Consider the following 20,863-nt stretch of genomic DNA (forward strand, 5'->3'; position numbering starts at 1 on the left):
AGTGATAAATGTAATAAATGTTCACTCTGGTAATTTGGAAAATACTGAAAAGTTTATAGAAGAAGATAATTCTCTGTAATCCCAACCCACAAAAAATAACCCAAATGTGTATATATTCTTTTAGTCCGTTTTTTCACTGCGTACTAAAGGACAATTTACTGAACAACTAGATTTTTAAAAATATTTCCTAGTAAACTTTTGTTGAAGTACAAAATACAGAAAATAGGCAAACTACAAATGTACAGTTCGGTAAATTTTGAAAGACTAACACAGTCATAGCCTTGCAGCCACCACCCAGCTCAAGAAATAGACTGTTTCTAGCGCCCTTCCTCCCCCTGCCCAGTCAGGGGCAGCTTCTCCCCAAACATAACTGCCGCCTTATCCTCAGATACCTATATAGATGAGTTTTGTCTGTTCTTGAATTTCACATGAAATGAATTATTCAATAAATATTCTGTACTGTTTCATTTCTTTCACTCTATATTACATGTGAGATTCATCCAGGGTGCATTAACAGGTCTCTTTTTTTATTTTATGTTGTATGGCATTTAATTATATATATGAATATACCACAATTCATCCTTTATACTGTTATTTTTTAAATTTCAGCTATATTGAGATATAATTCACATACGATACAATTTATCCATTTAAAGTGTCCAACTCAGTGGTTTTTCAGTGTATTCACAAGTAGGTGGAACCACCACCACAGTCAATTTTAGAACATTTTCATCACCTCAAAACAACTCCATACTCTAGCTATCACTGCCCTGACCATGCACTCCATCTTTTCCAGCCCTAAGCAACCACTAATCTACTTTTTGTTTGTATAGATTTGCCGATTCTGAACACTTCCTAGAAATGGAGTCATATAGTATGGTGTCTTTTGTGACTGGTCTCTTATACTTTTATTGGACGTTAATGTTATTTGCAGGTTTGGGGGTATTTCAAATAATACTGCTGTGAACATTATATTACTTACCTATATATTATATGTCCTGAAGACGCATATCTCTATTGGGATATATACCTAAAAGTGGAATAGCTCGGACATAGGTTCCGCTTAGGGTTAGCTGTATTTGATAGTGCCAAATACTTTTCAAATTTACACTCCCACCAGCACTCTATAATGAGTGTTTTCATTGCTCCACACCCTCACCACCGTTGGGTGATTCTGTGGTTTCAATTTACACTTCTCTGATGACTAATGAAAAAGAGCATTTTCTCATGTGCTTATTAGTCGTTTGAACATCCTCTGAAGTCCCTTTTGGGTCTACTCCATTTTTGTATTGGATTGTTTGTGTTTTTCTACTTGATTTTTACATTCTAGATGTGAGTCCATTTTCATTTGAGTGCTCCAAAAAAACATCTCTTCTTAATCTGTGGCTTGCATTTTAACTATCTTCTTAAGTTTTAATGTCAGTTTTCAATTTGTATTGAAGTCTGATTTATCATCTTCCTTTCTGCTTAGTGCCTTTGCTGTTCTAAGAAGTCATTGCCTGGAAGGACCTTCTGTGTTACCATCTAAAAACATAACTGTTTTCTTCTTTGAATATTTAGATCTACTATCCATGTAGAATTGATTTCGGAGTATGGTGTGAAATAAGGGTTAATTTTGTTTTCATATAGCTGTCCTGTTGACCCAGGTCCTTTTCTTGAAAAGGCCATCCTTTCCCCACTGCTCTGCAGTGTCACCTTTGTCATAAATTAATAGAAACATAAATTAGTGCAGATGTTGGAATTAGTAGACAAGGACTGTAAAATAAACATCACAAATATACTAAAGAATCTTACTAAAGATATAATAGAGGAAGAGGGAGGGGATTTCAAAAGAGATACAGATAATATTTTTTTAAAGTAAAATGGAAATCGTGGAAATGAAAAATATAATTATCTGAAATTATTTGGGATTGTCAATAGGTTGGGCACAAGGTCACTAGAAATCGTCCAGATTTAAGTGCACTGAGAAAAAAAGTGGATTTTTTGAAGAAGAAGAGTGTCCCTGAGCTGACATCTGTGCCAGTCTTCATCTATTTTGTATGTGGGATGCCGCCGCAGCATGGCTTGATGTGTGGTGTGTAGGTCTGCACCCAGGATCCAAACCCACGAACGCTGGGCTGACAAAAGTGGAGCTGAAGAGCTTACCACTATGCCACCAGGCCTGCCCCGAAGAAGAAGTTTTTAAATAAATACAGCATTGATGAGTCATGGAATAGGTATCAGGTGGTCTAACATACATGACGTTGTACTTCCAGAGGCAAGGAGAGAGAATATGGGGCAGAAAAATATTTGAAAAAATATTTACAAAAACTTTCCAAAATTGATCAAGTATATTTTATCTGGGATGTTTGTTTACTTGTTGTCACTGGAGAGTAGATCCCAATAAGCTCGCCTGCTATGAATGGAATCTATAAGTTAGTGTAAATAAAGTTTTACATCTACCGAATGAGCAGCAGGGCATTTTAAAGTTGCACAAAATGTGGAAAAACTACCTTGATGAGTTGAACTGTCCAGAGCATTTTTGGACTTTTAATATAAATGTTGCCTCCCCACTAGAGGTCTGTAGTACCACCCCAGTCAGAGTGATGAGGATCGAGGCTGCCCCGGGGAGAAGCCCAAGGCTTCCTGCCCTACATACCGTCTATATCATCCTCCAGGAAGCATAGGACTTCCTGACCTGATCGACCTGATTCTTATCCAAAGTTACAGGACCACCCCATAACCAGACCCCACCTACACTGATACCATTTTAACGACTTTTTTTTACATGATCTTTCCTTTGTCTTGTAAAGAAATAACTCACCTATCTATGCCTCATAAATTTAGCTCATCACTGCCCATGGATGGGTCCTGTCCCGGTGCTGCAGCTCTTTACTGCCCGTGGATCCTGTCCCCTTGCTACTCCATGCTATTCTCTGAATAAAAGAGCACTACTGCCAGACCTTGAGAGTCCAAGAAATCTTTCTTTCAACTCCTCAGCTCCCGAAGCCCACATCAGAGTTTTTCCAGATATCTCCTCAGTGCACAGCATGGCCCTTTCCCCAGCCCCTTTCTCACCTCACCTCCCAGAGTTCACGTCTCCAACCACACTGGCCTCTCTCCATCTCGGGTTTTTGGGATTGTTTTCCCTCTTCCTGAGTGCTCCTCATATCCATGTGCGCTTTCTCCTGCTCTGGTCTTTGTTCACGGGCCAGTTTCTCGGTGAGCCCTGTAGATGAAAGAAAACAAAGCAAAAACCATGCACATACTTTCCTCTACTCCTAGTTTACTTTTATTTATGGCATTTATGTGAAATGCTGTGTATTTGAGTTATTAATTTGCTTTCCCCACCAGAGGGGGGGAGGGGAATTTACCAGTTTTGTTCTCTGTAGTGTCTTCTATACCTTGAATGACTAAAAAATTATAATTGCTAACGTTTTTCTCAGGGCTGGCATGCGGGCAACCTTAATTTATTACTGAAAGCCCCCTATATCTTTCAGGGCATTTCTTCAGTTTTTCATGACTAAGAAAGCCCTGCTAGTATTCCAGTAATTTTTACATTTTTTAAGGTGTGTTTGAGTTTCTTAGAAAAAAGGCTTACAGCAGTAAAAAATCCAGCTTTTTACCAAGGAGAGTAAGAAATGTGATATTGTGGTTTCCAAAGCAACAGAAAGCTTTACCTGGTTAAGCAGACTGCAGCTCCTCCTTGTTAAATTGAAGCATCCAGCCAAACAGCCGAAGGCTCCTCAGGAAGGAAAACGGCTTAGAGCTGTCATCAAAGAAATTTGCCTATTCAATTAGAAGCTAATTTGTACCAACTTTTTTTTCTTCAGGCCATCAGGCTTCAGGATGGATGATGAACTTTCAAAAAGGAAAAAGATGGAAAATCGTCGAAATTACCATAAACTGTGCTGCCAGCTGACTAGGTGTTTCTTTGTAGCACGTGCAGAGTCAAGGCAGATTGTATTCCTGCGTTATATAACCTACCAGCAACCTACTTACCTCCTGTCTTAATCAAGGTTATTCTTGAAAGCAGAGCCTGAGACAGAGGTAGCTGCATGCTCTTTGGGAACGTGATCCTAAGGAGCACGAATGAGAGAGGGGAGTGCAGGGAGCTGGGGGGGCAGAAAGTCAGGCAAGACAAGGTCGTGTTATCACGTGGTCCGCTATTCTTGTGGTTACTTAGCGCAGAACCTCCTCAGGATTCTTATTAAACTTTATCTCAGAACTGGCTGCCCGAGGGACGAACGGGGGAAGCATTTCTCTGTACTGTGTGTGAGGGCTGCTCCCATGGGACGTTAACTCCCCCATCCCTATGGGTTGCAAATACAGGAGAGCCTCCTGGTACCAGAGCGTCACACAGTGCCGCATCAGAGAAGCCTGGGGACAGGAAGCTCGGTTCTTGGTCCCTGAAGGGCAGCACTGTCTGCACAGAGCAGGGTGAAACCGGCCCAGAACTGTCCACTAGAGCTGTGGCTGGACTCGGAGGTTGAAGAGATCTGCAGCGGGACACACAAGGCATCTTATAAGCCTCCAGAATGTGCTGTCAGCCTTGTCTAGATCTCTTTCCTCGCTTCCTCCTATAATCAAACTTTCAGGGTCCAGCACAAGAGTGGCAGAAGGGTTAGATAGGGAAGTTAAATGTGTTAGAAGATGTACGTTACTAACAGTTGTGACCTTGAGCGATGTTTGTAAGAAATAGAAAGTGACACTAGAACTGGGAAAATTAAAAATGATTCTACTTGAAACATTGGACCTTTGGGTAGAGATAGTAGATATCTTCTAAACTCATGTAATCTCAGAAGCAATTATGAATTTTTGGAGAAAAATGGAGAAATAAAATTAACCATTTCTTATGTCTCTATGAGCTTTATAAATCAACGTCATTAACTTTTCTCAAGATTTCCCAAGATATTTCCCATCTCAAGTACCCCACTGTCAAACACTGTTGATACGGAGCTTATAACCAATGAAGAAAAAATTGGTAGAAACAGAGGAAGAAAATCATTGGGATAATTTCCATCACATAAAGCATTGGCATTAATATTGGTTGGAATAGGGGAACCTGAATGCTGTCACTTGGGGTTCCTCCGTGCGGTCTGTGCTCCCTGGAATAGTTTTCTCTCTGCCTGCACCCCTGTGATGTCATCATCCTCCTCTCTTACTTGGTCTGGAATCGCCACAATAGGATAAAACCTTTGAGTTAGTCAATTTGGTACGTCTTGGGCTCCTGCTATTTGCTATATATTGGTGCTGTACGTATGAATAAGACGATATAAAACATCCAAAACTTTCAGAATACATAGTTTTTTAAGGTACACTCAGAACATTTACCAAAACCGACCATATGATTGATCACAAATCATCTCAACAAACTTCAAAAGATTGAAATGTCAAGGGCTGGCCAGGTCGCACAGGGGTTAGGTTCACATGCTCCGCTTTGCAGCCCTGGGTTTGCTGGTTAAGATCCTGGTTGTGGACCTACTCACTGCTTGTCAAGCCATGCTGTGGCAGGCATCCCACATGTAAAGGAGAGGAGGATGGGCACAGATGTTGGCTCGGGGCCTATCTTCCTTGGCAGGAAGAGGAGAATTGGCAGCAGATGTTAGCTCAGGGCTAATCTTCCCCCTCCCCCCCCCAAAAAAAGAAAAGATTGAAATTTCATAGAGTATGAATTAACCCAGAAATCAATACTTAAAGATTAAAAATTTCCCAAATGCTTGTAATTTAAGGAACGTAGTGCTAATGATCCGTGAGTAAACTATAAATCACAGTGCAATTTAGAAAATATTTTGAGATGAATTCTGAAGAAAATATATCAAAACTTGGCAGCCATGAAAGCAAATGCTTATGGGAAATTTATAGCTCTAAATACATATATTAGAAACTTTACCAAAAGATTGACTATCCGTGTTCCACGAAGCCAGGAAAAAAGTTGTGGGAAGCAGCTTCTCAGACATTGGACAACTGCCACAAAGGATGATCAGTGAGGGAGGCGAGCCAGCTGACCCTACACTTGCCCTGCCTTCTGGGGTAAGCGCTGGAGGACATTGCAGGAGCAGGGGCTTCGGCAGGCCAGAGCAGTCTTGCTGAGCTGAGGAGACAAAGATTGCGGTTGAGTGAGACAGAGATGCCTTGAGTTTTCAGGGCCGAGTATCAGCGAGGAGGAAGGTATATGGAGAAAAAAATTCCAAAAATCTACACACCAATCCTTTAGTGTCCATTGCTGAGCACTAAGCTTAATTCCCAAAACTAGCACGAGATTGGGCAACATTACTTTCCATCCAGCCATACTGGACCATCCCCACTGAGAACTCCAGACATTCACTGGAGGTCCGAGGAAGGTTACACCTTAGGTAAAAAGCAGGGATAAACTAGCCTGACAGTAAAATCTACGCTAGACTTGCCCCCCAAAAAAGCTTAAAAGTAAGCCTCGATTATGAAGCTGAGCCACAAGTATCAAACAACCTGGCAGAACAAAGTCCAAATGCTTTCGTTCAGGTCCTCCAAGAAGCACATGCAAAAACGGGATTAAGTTTACGAGAGATTTATTTGGGGACACACCTATGGACACTGAAATAGAGAGGAAGTCAGAGGAAGCAGAGAGTCTTCAGGCCACGTATCACGTCTGACCCCTTTGAAGAAAGAGGGAAGGAAGGAGGGTTGAGCAGCAAGAGTCTCAGACTGCAGCACAATTCCAAGAAAGTCTGGTCAGGCTGATGAAGAACCCTCCAGCCCAAGTTGACCATCAGAGGAGTATCGTACCTCACAGGAATGGGTCTGCCTTAGTACACCTGCTCTGCTCACGTTCTGATGGGAACTGTAGCCCTGGCATGAAAATATCCATGGGTTCCGAGAGCAGTAGCTGGGGCCCTCAGTCAGTCAAGCTCCCCTCAGCAAGAGATCTGGTGGTCATGGCTATTACAGTCCACCCCTTGTGCTGCATAGCTCTGTTCAGGGAGCAAGTCCTCCATGGTTCCCGTGGGGTACCTCTCTTCCTGAGAAACACTTAGAAAAGGGAGGTTAGTAGGATGAAGTGCATTCCCTGTCACTGCAGTTGATCCGAGGGCTGCAAGTGGTGCTCATCTCCTCCTCCAATATCCCATTTTGGATTCTTCTCACACTTGCCAATCACCCAGTGGTTTACCTGATGATGTAGTGCAAACGGTCATTTCCTGAGAGTCTGAACCCTTAGTAATCATGCCCTTCTTAGGCTGGGTTTGCCATATATGGCCGTTTGTGTCTGTTCACAGTTCCAGTGGGGCAGGAGAGCACCAGGAGACACCAAGTGGATCACGTTGAGATCCACACATATCCCTCCCTGTCCCATTGTGTAGAAGCAGCCTGACCTCCTGCTCACAGTGGTCAATTTCTCTGTAAATATGGTGATTCCTCACCTGCACGCCCCTAGACACAAGGAGTACAAAGTGCCCTAGTGGCAACCATTTCTTGTAGCTCAGTTGGACCCTGACTGTGGTCCTTGACAAGAGCATGCCTATTTTGGGAACCAGGACCTTTCAAGTTTACAAAGGGCAGAGTTGCAGGGCAGGAAGCACAAATGCTTCCAATAATGTCATCAGGAGTGTTATAAATGAGGCCATTCCTTTTGCCGGCACATTGCACCCATGTATCCTTAAAGATGACAACCCATGCTTTCAGAATGTTGCCTCAAAGTTCATACTTTAGCTGTGTCTTTAGAAGACCATTCCACCATTCTGTGAGGCTGGTGTCATGGATGAGGCTGCAGCGTGGTGTAGTATGTGATAAGGCCTGGGCATTCCTTTGTCATGAGCCCTGTCTTGCACCTTCATCACCATGAAGTCGCTGGATCCTATAGCAGTCCTTTTCGTGGTGCTGGCTGAGGCTCTGCAGGTAGAAAGGCAAACCCATACCTGGATTAGGTTCTGTCCCTGTGAGGACAAACTACTGGCCCTTCCGGGATGGAAGAGGCCCATTATAGTCAACTTGCCACCAAGTGACCAGTTAATCTTGCGGAATAGTGTCATATCGAGGGCTCAGTGATGGTCTCTGTGGCTGACAGGTTAGACATTCAGAGGCTGCAGTAGCTAGATCAGCCTTAGTAACTGAGAGTCCAGGTGTTGGGCCCATACATAACTTCCAGCTCTGCCGCTGTAGCTACTCCATTCATGTGCCCATCATGCCAGTTCAGAGTGTCTGATGACAAAGCCTGACCAACCTCAGCTGGCCAAGACATTCTGTTTATTTGGTTGCTAAGTGCCCTTCCTTGACGGATGCTTTCTGGTGGGTGTTAATGTGTGAAACAAAAATCTTCACACTCTGTCCACTCCCATATGTCCATCCACATACCTCTACACCAGACTTCCTTGGCTCCGATTGTCCAGTCCTTTTCCATCCAGGCTTTTGAACAGATGGCCAAGCCATTAGCCACTGCCCAGGAAACAGTACATATTCTCACCCGGAACAAGTCCTCTACACAAAACAGATGCCCGGGTACACCACTCACAGTTCTGCTTATTAGAAAGATCTGCCCTTTCCACTGTCCTTCAGGGCCACTCCTGGATGTAGCTATAGTGTAGCCAACTGTTTCTGATGCTCTTTCCTGATTGGGATTGAGAAGAACACATTCACCAGATCGATGGCCCCATGCTGTGTACCCGAGCTGTTCTTAGTCTCTAGTAATGAGCAATACCACATCTGCACAGGAGCTGCATCAGGGCGAACACTAGGTTACACCTGCAGTAATCTAAAGTCATTCTACCCAGTATCTTCAAAGCCCAGACTGGGAAAGTAAATGGAGAAACGATGGGGACCACCAATAAGCTCCACCTCCCCCACCCCAGCCAGATGTTTATGAATTGTTATCTTGGCTTGGGTGAGGAAGAGTTTCAGAGGTTTCCATTTGGCTATCCCCATTATGATAGCTCTTACCCTGTGGGCCAAAGGCTTTATGTGTATGTTGCAATCATTTCTAACCATACATTGAGGCACTGTGGACATGACCCCTTGTAGGTCCATGGACGCAATGTGTCCACTGTGAGCCAGACTTTAGCTACCACAGGACTTGGTCCCCATGACCCCCAGATTAAGAGGGGGTCCATGATGTTGCTTTGGGTTTCCAGGTATCAATGTCAACTCACCCTACTTCCAACAGTCCTTGAAATGTCTGGATATTCCCCTTTCTCACTATACAGTCACCCTAGTGTTTGGCCATACTCCCATCTAGGGAAGAACTTGGTAATTCATAACACTATGTGCATCCACTGTATACCAGAGTCGTTCCTCTGACGAACCTGGCCACTCTTCCAGTGTGGGTTCTGTATCTGAAAATTGCCTCAGGTCTGGGAACTAAGCAAGGGATCATGATTTTTCATTGGGGCCAATGTCCTCAGCCTCTTCCTTTTCCATTTTTGCCTTACTGATTATAGATGTTAAGCACCATCCTTGTTCATTACCCATCTATTTTTGACTGTAGGGTATTATGTTTAATAATCATCTCCCAAACACCCCGAGGGTCAAGCCCCCTTGACTGCCCCTCCAACTTTACCAGTTGTTACAGTAATTATGGCCTCTTAGCTTTTGGTAAAGTACCAGTCCTCTATGACTTCAGGGCCCATCACTCCCAAATGACATTAACAAGCAATCAGCCCTGGTCTAAACAAGAGAGACACCAATGAACCTGTGATGCTCATGCCCTCTCTCAGGCACATCTTGGTGGCCTTAGTGAATCATGTGTCTTCTGGGCCCTGCTTTGGAACAAAATCACGTGGTGGATTTTTCTAGTCGCCTAATGTATCCACTCCAGCATGACCACTTCCCTCAGCCTCTTTATTGCTGCTCCTGCCATTTACCAGGACAACCTGGACTTTTCCACTTCACTTAGTGTTGACCATAACTTTATCAGGCTTCTAAGGGCTACCCTATCAGTGAATTTGGCCCATTCTCTGGGGTTGTTTGCTAGAATGATAAATCCTGTTCCCAATAAAGTGCTCCTAAATAAATCAGTTCTTGTTTTTCTAGTCTTACATTCTGGCCCCCTAAATAAAGCACCTTCAAAAACCAACCCTAGGAATATTCCCCTGGCTCTTAGTGGTACATGCTATTTCTTGCAGCTCCTTCAGCATATAAAATTTTTCTTCCCTTATCCAGCCCAGCACTTCTCTATTGAGGTTATGCTGGATTTAACTCTAGTCATCTGCCTGGCAGCCAGGAAAGAAGATGAGGCCTCTCATGAGAAGGCACATAACTGTTGCCTTGCCAAGGAGGGGCCTTTGCGGTATCTTCCACCAAAGGGGAAGTCAAAAGCTTTCCATTAAGTACTATTCATTGTGGAATTCTTCCAACCATTTAAGAAGAAAAAAATACAAGCTTAATTTTCCTACTGAATAGGAAAACACAAATACTTCCCAACTTGTTTTAGGAGATGGGCATAATTTTGATATCAAAACCTGACAAGGACATTACAAAAAAAGGAATAGTAGAAATAATAAAAAGGCATTATAGTTGGAGCCAAAATAAAAGATGGAGTGTCAAATCAGAGTCAAAGACTCACGGGAATAAGAGATTTTTATCCAGGATAAAGTTTTGCTAATAATCTCAAGAATACAAGCAATCAAGAGGTGCAGGCAAGGCAGAGAGAAGCCCTGAACACCGTCCGTGGCCCCCAGGTCCTTCCTCTTGCATTGCATGAGCTATTGAGCCAAGCTGGAAGGATGCGTTCTCTAAGTGAAGTCACCTCACACAACATGGAGCATGTTAGGTTATGACACTTACCCATTTTATACCTAGGTAATTACATAACTTACATGCATTTTCCTGGGAGCCATACCCCATACATTGATAAATTCTGGTTTTGTTTACCATAGTCTATCCTAAATCTTGGACATCCTGCTAAAAGTACTTCATAGATAAGGACTCACCTCCTAGCAATTCATATTACCTTATTTATATGAAGTCTGTTATCAATATGTTTACAGGGAGATTAGCCTCGGTTACCTGCCTTCTTTCTTTCCTGGGAACGTCTCCCAAGACATTTCCAGGAAAGAAATTAATTGGAGGCTAGCTACTTAACTCTTTCCCACTCTGAAGCCAATAAATTTCACAAACACAGAAGCTAAAATACTAAATAAAATATTATCAAATAGAATCTGCAATATGTGAAGAGGCTAATACCTTATGACAGTGGTTTAACATTTGAAAATTAATGCAATTCACCATGTAACAAAATAAATGAGAAAAACCATGTGCTAATTGATGCAGAATAAGCAATAGACAAATCAACACTCGTTAAGATTATAAATTATCAGCAGACTAGAAATAGAAGGGAACTTTCCTAACCTGATAAGGATATCTACTAAAACCCTACAGCCTACATAATACTTACTGGTAAACCATGGATTCCTTTCCTGCAATACTGGGATTAAGGCAAGGATGTTCATGCTCATCACTTCTGTTCAACATTGCACTTGATCTCCCAGCCAGGACAGTGAAGGAGACAGAGGGGGAGAAGGAAGACAGGAATATATACGAGAAAGGAAAAACTAAAATTGTTACCTCATGATTGTGTATGTAGAAAATCTACAATAATCTATAAATAAACTATTAGAATGACTGTGTGAATTTAGCAAGATCAACATATCAAATGATGCAGTGTCACTCTATCAAATCAATTGCATTACATTGCATTACACATCCTTGTACTGGATCGATTAGACAAATTAAAATATTTAAAATTTACAATAGTATCAAAAGCATCAAATATCTAGAAGTAAATCAATTGTAATATTTACAATTTTTCTACACTGAAAACTATAAAATGCTAAGAGAAATTAAAGAAGATTTAAATAAATGGAAGTAAAAACAATTTCGATGGAAGAAGGATTCAATATTTTAAAGATCGATATTTGTAATTTGCTCCAAATTTATCTATAAAGTCAATGTAATACCAATCAAAATTCCAGCAGGTTTATTTTTGCGGAAACTAACAAACTGAATTGAAACTGTATATGGAAATAGAATGTACCTAGAATAGCCAGAACAGTCTTGAACAAGAATAAGCTGGAAGGCTTACACTACCAGATGTCAAGACCCACCATAATGCTACAGAAGTTAAGACAGGTGGTATTTGCACAAAGATAGACTAATAGACTCAGGGAATAGAAAAGAGGAATAAAACTATGGCTATTTTTCTCTAGAGGCAAAAGCTTTATTCCTACCCCAGCACCTATCTGTCATCCAAGCTCATCCCCTCACTCAAACTAAACCGTAGGCTTCGTGCCTTGGAGAAGAGAGGCCACAAACAAATTCATCAAAACAAACATGCCAAAGAAAGGTTAGCTACTGACGTCTGAGTTTCCAAGAACCAAAATCAAAGCATAAAAGTTGGGGTTCAAGGGATACTCATCTTGTCAATCTCCTCCATGCCCTACCTCCTCCAAACTCACTCAAAGGAAGAAAGAAACCTCAGCACTAAGTGAGACGAAAAGAAGTCACAGTTGGAGAGAAAGCAAGAGAATTGTCTCCTGCTGAGGGTTTCTGAAGAGGGCTTCGGTATTCCAAATGAGAGCATGAAAGAACCCCCAGAAAAAGTGTATGCGATCTAAGAATGGAGAGGCCAGTGCTGCTTGTCTCGCTATCCTGAGAAAGTTCCATAGTGATATTTTGACACTGCGGTATTAGAAATTGGGGCAGGAGGCGCAGTGACGGTCCTGGATGGAAATGTAGGCATCTCATCAGATGCCAGAATGGAGGGTAGTATTGTGAAGCCTGAAAGGACGTTGTTCATCTCAGTTGATGCCAGCTTTGAACAGATGCCAATCAAGAATCAGATGTATGCCTAAGGCCATGACAGAACTTAAGTCCCCTGGAGCTTAGCTGCACGGCTAGGTGGAAGAGATGTTGATTAATTTTAAATACAATGTCTACATTTACTTGGAAAATAACTACAGTTAAGGATTTGGGGGTGTGTGTGTGCACACACGTGCCACTAGGCACAATAAGAGCTTATGAAATAAATTAGGTTCAGTTATGGAAAAATAAAGCCATTTTTCCACACACCTCTGTGACTTGCAAGCGCACAGCTAATAGAGCAACAGCAAAGTTTTCAAGCAGGACTGAAGGACAGGGGAGCCTGGAGCAAACCATCTGTATTCAGTTCTTTTCACACAGCCTGGGAGGCACGGTAAGATTAGGGAGACATTTGTCCAATCACGTTCTGTGGAACACCAGTTCCATAAGATATGAATTGATGTAAGGAGAGAAACAAAGTTGGAAGGTTTCTTCAGTGCCAGATTCTCAAAGCCATTCATATGCGAATGCTTAGTGCAACTCTCCAAAAGAGCTGATTTGATCTGGCTCATGGGGCAGCATTGGGATGTTCTGGCCAGCTGTCCCTTCGAGGAAGGACTTGCTCCTCATTTGCTGCGAGTACTGTAGCAGGCAGCCTGCAGCTGCCAACTTTCTTTGGGAATTGCCTCAGCTGCAGAGAAGTGCCTCACCTAAGGCAGCACCCCTTCATGGGGTTGCCTGTATCCAATGACCCATCCGTGCAAGGTTACCAAGTTGTTCTCTTGCCCATCTCAGGACAACTCTGAAGGTTATTCCAACTCCAGAGCTCCCCATGGCGTTGGCCAGGGCTGCTCTTGGACCAGCATTACGACTCAGCTTCTCCCTCTACCAGTCCTGCTTCTTCCCCTCTTTTCTACAAGTGTTCGTCCCAAGAGTACTTCTTAATAAACATCCTGCAGATTAAACTACATCTCAGAGTCTGCATTCTGGAGAACCTGGTCTGAGATGCCCCACTTCCCAATTCTGTTTGCCCCCCAAAGCCTTTTTTCACAGAGTACCTAACAAGCAGAGGGTTTAAGAAACACACATTCTGGATGCAGGTAAGTACAGGTATGAGAACAGGTAAGTACTTGTGTGGGAAGCCGGGGAGGGGTGCCTGGGACTTCAACACCAGCCCATGAATTCCTTTGAAATTTGAAACCAGCTCCATTTTTTGTTGTTGTTAGGGGAAGATTCACCCTAAGCTAACATCTGTTGCCAATCTTCCTCCTTTTCTCTTCCTCGTCCCCACCTCAGCCCCAGAGCCCTAGTACATAGTTGTGTATAGTTGTAAGTTCTTCTGGTTCTTCTATGTGAGCCACCACCACAGCATGGCTACTGACAGACAAGTGGTGTGGTTCCAAACCCTGCAACCAAACCAGGGTCTCCAAAGCAGAGACCAGCAAACCCTAAGCACTAAGCCAGCAGGGCTGGCTCAAAACCAGCCCAATTTTGAGGTGTAACTCTAATGCCTAAAGTGCAACAGAACTCGTTACCCATTGAGGCAGATGGGAAAGATCTAAATATAATATGACCTATGCAAATAAATTTTCTTCCTCCTGTAAAAATGCTTACATCTCTAAGGTCATCAGTGGTGTTGGATAAAATGCACTCATTTCTCTGTGACAAATATAAATATTTTGCATTCACAGCTGCCTTTGGATCTTTAGTAGGAGAAGAAAAGGGAAAAAAATGAAAGCCTTCGAAAATCTGTTTCCAAGAAATAAACACTGGGCAGTAGGATGTCCACAAACTGAAAAATCTTCAGAACTGGAAAATATCCAAAAAAGTCCACTGGATGATAACATGCTTAACTTGTTAAATATTTGTGTTTGGCAAACCACTGACTAATATCATTTCAAGCTGTAACTGTATTACCAAAAAAAAAGTGGAGTGAATATTTTTTACAAATGTTTGAAATAATCATTTTTGTATTTTAACATTACTTTGAAATAAGGAGCTTGCCTAAACACCTAAATGATCAGAGACAGTGAGCTATCAGACTGCATGATGAGCATAGAGCAATTCCCAAATACCGTGAGTTGCGTGCAGCCTGCACAAATGTGGCTCCGGGAGGAGTCTGCTTCAGCTCACTTGAATAAGCTACTGTCTATGGCTCACAAGGGTCCCGTTCTTAATGAGGTGGTGCGTAGCGGCAGCACACTGTGAATCCACATAGCAGATGGCAACACTGTCGAGTAGGCTGGCAGTCTGATGTCTAGCCACCAACTGGCAGCAATCATTATTAAACTGATTCATGTGCCCTGGGAAAATCTTCCTAAGAGTCTTAGCAAATGTGAGCAGTGAGAAGCCAATGATCTCCCATTTCTAACTTCTATGACTGTTACCTATATTTTTAAAAATATTATTCCCCAAGGCAATCCACACAAAGAAATAGCATGATGTGTGAACTGGAGGCCCCGTTCATTTCCTATATACTCATGTACCTTTAAACATGATAGCTATGATTTCTCTGTTTGGTGAATCGCTTTTACTTGAAGGAAACAGCTTTATGGCGTTGACCCTCTGGCCTTACGGCAAATATTCAATGACAGGCAAGCACGCACAGATTCTCTCAATAAAAGTTTCATGTAAATGGTATTGTGAATCTAATAACAACGTATTCTGTCTCACATAATGCAGCAATGACCTAAATTGCTCATGGTCGTGCTACCTCAGGCAGGAGCTCATCCCTGGGTGAAAAGCTTGCTATTCGCACTCTTGGTTAGGAAGGCAGATGAAGAGAGCCGCTAGCCTTAGAAAACTGTTCTCATCTCAGTCACACACACAAAAATCTTGAAGGTATTCATATTTAAAATTCTGTCTTTACAAATCAGAATGCTAAGCAAATAGCATTTTTTCTTTTCAAATGTTGAAAGGATCTGTTGTTTGTCACCAATAAAGCCAATTTCTATATCTCCATATATTAATAAAGACTTAAGGCTTTTATTGAAAAATAAACAAACAAACCCATGCTTCATTCACATACAAAATACTTGCACTTAAATTTAAAAAAAAAAAAATCCTAGCTGTTCTCTAAATCTTCATCAAATTTGCTTTCTAAAATCAAGATACTATGTATTTCTCTTATCTCGTGCTAATAATAACAAGGAGAAAACACTACAGTCAAATGTCAGCTATTCCACATGTTGTAATCACAGATTTTACTATACATTCTTTTTATGGTAATTTTTTAATGGAAACAGTTTTAAACCTTTCGAAGAAGTGTTAAAATCTCTCTGAATGGATTCTCTTTGGCTCTAGCAATTTGATAAGCCAACTCAGGCTGAAATATCATTTATGACTTCTAGAGAGAATTGTAGTATCCTGTGTCAAAGATGAGGGTGATTCTTTTCCAAAGGCAGAGACCCCGGCCCCGCCAATGAAGCTCCATAGCAAGCTCACACACCCTCTCTCCAGTCTCCCAAAATTCTCCCCCAAACAAGACATCAAATGCCAGAAGTCATCATACATTGAAATTTGAGACCAAAAAAAAACAAATCAATGAGAGATTTACTCAAATTTGCTTGTCTCATGGTTATTTTACAAGAAATAAATTAAACCAATGTTAGAAGATAAGATGTCCATATCTTGTTCTACATGGGACAAGTGCCATGTACTGAAAGAAGGCTGAAAATGGTGGCACACAAGTTCCTTAAAATGGCCGGAATCTCTCAAAATATTGAAGAACTTAGACCACCAAGTTATGTTTTTATCAAACATTATAAAATGCTAGATATTAGGAAAACAGGATGATGAATGTTTGTCCTTGGGTATTAGGCTCCTTCCACTCGATGGTATGGATAAAAGAAAACCAGCAATGAGTAGACTAGTTCAAAGGGCATATTTCCAGGTATTCTGATACATGATAAAGACTTGAAAGTAAATAGGCATACTGATAGCAGTAGTACTGATGCTCAATTTGAGTGAGTCAGCCACGTCACCGAAAGATCAATATTGTTTTGGGGGTTTTTTTCAGTGAGGAAGATTGGCCCTGAGCTAACATCTGTGGCAGTCTTCCTCTATTTTGTATGTGGGATGCCACCACAGCGTGGCTTAATGAGCGGCATGTAGGTCCACACCTGGGATCCAAACCTGCAAACCCCAGGCTGCCAAAGTGGAGCATGTGAACTTAACCACTATGCCAGAGGGCCAGCCCCAGGATGAATATTTTTTAGAACAAGAGAGTTCTAGTGATCATGAGCTAGGGATGCTGGAAATTCGTGTTTTAAAATTCCCGTGTGCCAAGTAGTTTTCTGTTCTGCTGCCCTTCACTAAAGCCGCCCTTATCACAGACACCAATGGTGTCCATCTGGCCAGAATCAAAGTTCCATTCTCAGGCTCTCGCTCACTCTAACTCTCAGAGGTATTTAACGCAATTGACCACTACCACCATCTTGAAACAGTTTCCCAGCTTGGTTTCTTGATTTCTAGGACAGCAGTGCCCTGCCTGGTTTTCCTGCTCCCTTACTGCAGTTCATTGCCAGTTTCCTATTAGTTCCTTATCAAAATCCTGACAGTTTGACATCTGAATATTGTTAGATATTCTGCTGGGTACACTCTGATCTCCGAAGAACTTCGACATTCTGCTGTGTACACTCTATGAGGTTAGGGACTTTGTGTGTCCTGTTTTCTGCACAATGTCTGGTACGTGATGGACACTCAAATATTTCTTGAAGGAATGAATGAATACTGGAACACCCTGCCTAGTTTGAATAGATGAGTGTGAGTACAATGATGATGACCTAGAAATTAAATAGTTCCTAACATTCTTTCACTGAAGGAGGTAGAAATATCATAATCCTTGTCTTTTTAGAATAGGAAATTGAGGTTTTGATAGTTCAGTTAACTTCGCCCATAACATGCAGCTTCTAAGGGTGAGAGCTGAGACCTGTCCTCCTGCTGCCCAAGCCCTGAGGCCGTGCTTTTCACTCAGTGCTGTACTTAGTGATAAGTCCATGAGAAAATGAGGAACAGGAACCCTAGCTCAGCTTGTGTATCTCCTGGTCCTCTGCTATAACAATACAGTCTTGAAGTTGGTGGCTCTGATGATCGCAGAACTACAAACACTATTTTTCTCACATCCAAAAGGAAAAGGACTGGGCCGGCCCTGGTGGCCTAGTGGTCAAGCTTGGCGTGCTCTGCTTTGGCAGCCAGGGTTCAGTTCCCGGGTGCAGACCTACACTGCTCTGTTGGCAGCCATGCTGTGCTGGTGACCTATGTACTAAAAACAAAAACATAGAGGAAGATTGGCACAGATGTTAACTCAGGGCAAATCTTCCTCAGCAAAAAATGAAAGGAAAAGGACCTGTCTCCTTATCTGTAAAATGGAGATGAAAATATTATAAGTCTACCTTCTGTAGATTGTTATTTTCAGGCTAAGATAATAGATATGCAAAATATGAATCACCATATAAAAAATAGAGATGATTTCCATTCATTAATTATTACTACTGTAAAGTACTAAAAGAAGAGCTGAAGTGGGAAGGCAGAAAATCTCCTTATCGACAGGGACAGAGTAGAGGAGTAGAAAGGAGACGATCAAGAAAGAGCTAGAACGTCCCTCACTTACCTAACTCAGATGGTTAGGGAAATGGAGGGAAAGAGTGGTAATGTTGCCAGTTCCTGTGTGAAATATAATGAACACCCACTGCACAATAACAGAATTAAAACTTCATTAACTTAGCCATACTATATAAGTTGTAACAAGAAAGAAAATCACAAGGACAAAAGTCTGCTGATGCTGTGAAATAAAACTGGCAATTCTGCAGTTAACTCATTTTGTACCTGTGTGGTTTTACCTTCCGCTGACTCGAGAGACATTACAATTAGCGTATCCCAGGGGTGACTGCAGATAGAGGAGGCGGGGATTGTTAGGTTAACGAGGCAGCACAGAGGAAGGCAATCCTGTGACCTCCTGGTCCTCAGAATATACAGATCTTTAAACTGTAGTCAGGTAGCACAGCTAGGAATACTCCCAAAGTTCCCTTTCACCACTAGATTCTAGCTTGTAACATTTTAATTATTACAGAAAGTGTTGACGAGGATCAACTTAAATTTTGGGACTTGCCTAAAAGTTTTACTAAGGGAGCCTTCTTCCTTTGTTAGCAATATAGTCATCAAATCTCCATTAGGGAAATGAAGGCCTGTCAGTGCAGATGCCGAGATTCCGTGGGCATGTTTGTGTCTCCACTGTGGACATCACACAAGACGTTTCCCTTAGTGAACTAAAAGGATTTCTGAACCCAAAGAGTCTGAAGGCACGGCCTAGCGGGAAGAGCCTTGGAGTCAGTCAGACCCATACTTAAATTTTAGTTCACATACATAGCAAACATAAGACTCAGCTTCAGCCTCAATACGCTCATTATTTAAATGAATATAGACCCTCATAAGTGTTGAAGATCCATGATGATATACGTAAAGGGATTGGATTGCCTGGCAGAGTCAGTTTTCAATAAAGCATGGCTATTATTATTACCAAAGTTGTCAATCAGTGGAATGGTGATACCAAAATTAGCTGTGATTTTATTTTCACTTGGTTTTTGTTGTTGTTTTCATGAGAGATCCATATGTGTGTTTACATAGAACCTATTCTAGAGGTTTAGGAATTCATGCAACAATCACCTCCCAGTTCTCTTTTCACTTTAAGTATTAATTAATGGACTCAAGGAACATTAACTAAGTGCCTACTATGTGCTAAGAACCATGAGTCTAGGGTCTAGGGAAGATACAAAAATAAATATAAATGACTCAATTCCAGAGAACAATAATTTCAGGAAGAAAATAAGCATCACAAAAGAGGGATAAATAAAATATTGTGGGAATCCAGATGGCATGACTTTAATGTGCAAAGGAATCTGGGAAAGCATCCTGAAGGAAGCAGTATTTGATCTGAGCCTTAAAGTAAGCACAGAATTTAGATATGCAGAGGTTGAGGAGGAGGTAGACAAATGAACAAAGAATTCATTCACTTCAAAACCTTCCCATCGCTCTGTTGCCCGGAGATCAGCCCTCGTGGTGCCTGCACTCCGGTGATGGACAGTACAGCTGTGTGACAGTGAAGTGAGGTGAGTGAGAAACAGGTAGTGGTTCAGGATGGCCAAAGGGAAGAGTGCTTGATAAATCTGCAACCAGATCATGGAAGGCTTTAAATGCTGGGGTAAAATATTTGGACTTTATTCAAGCTTTTTGGAAAGAAATTTCAAGAACATTAACTCTATATTGAAGTTAAAAGCAAAAGATGGGGGGCTGGCCTGGTGGCATAGTGGTTAAGTTCACACGTTCTGCTTTGGCGGCCTGGCCTGTGCTGGTTCAGATCTCTGGTGTGGACATGGCACTGCTTGGCAAGCCATGCTGTGGCAGGCACCCCACATATAAAATAGAGGAAGATAGGCACAGATGGCAGCTCAGGGCCAGTCTTCCTCAGCCAAAAAAAAAAAAAAGGATTGATGGCAGATGTTAGCTCAGGACTAATCTTCCTCAAAAAAAAAAAAAGCAAAAGATAGAGGTCTGGTTAAAATACAAATGCACATGGAGAACATTGTTGAAAGATAAACTGAGGCATATTTTAAAAATTAGAAGTTTATTTGAGCCTTTATCAGTTTGAATCAGGTAGCACCAAACCAGAAGTGGTTAGATGCTCTCCTTGGCCAGGAGCCTGGGGGAAGACTTATACAAAGAAAGCATGGAAGCAAAGAAAGGAAATTATTGGATTGGCTGTAGCTTAAAGTCTAGCTGGCTGTTCGTGACTTGCTCTCCTTAGTGTCTTGATTTCCTCAGCCTCAGGCATCTACAGACTTGGATTTTGGTTTGCTTACGTAGGCTGTCCCAGCATTGGAGCCACCTCAGTCTAACGGTCTCCTTGTTTCACTCATTTAACAACGTGCATATTGTTGAGACTGGTTGACTGGCATCTAAAGTTCTTTCTAGCAGCGTTTGAAATGTATCAGAAGGAAGGAGGTCTGGAAAAAGGAACACACAGGATAAAAGTCTGTTTCCATAGGTCAGGAGTGAGGTAACAAGGCCCTAAGCTGAGGCAGAAAGACAAACGAGAGACGCTGTGATGGCACTCCATGACTCT

Source organism: Equus asinus, chromosome 5, assembly GCF_041296235.1.
Source record: "Equus asinus isolate D_3611 breed Donkey chromosome 5, EquAss-T2T_v2, whole genome shotgun sequence".
Classification (NCBI taxonomy): Eukaryota; Metazoa; Chordata; class Mammalia; order Perissodactyla; family Equidae; genus Equus; species Equus asinus.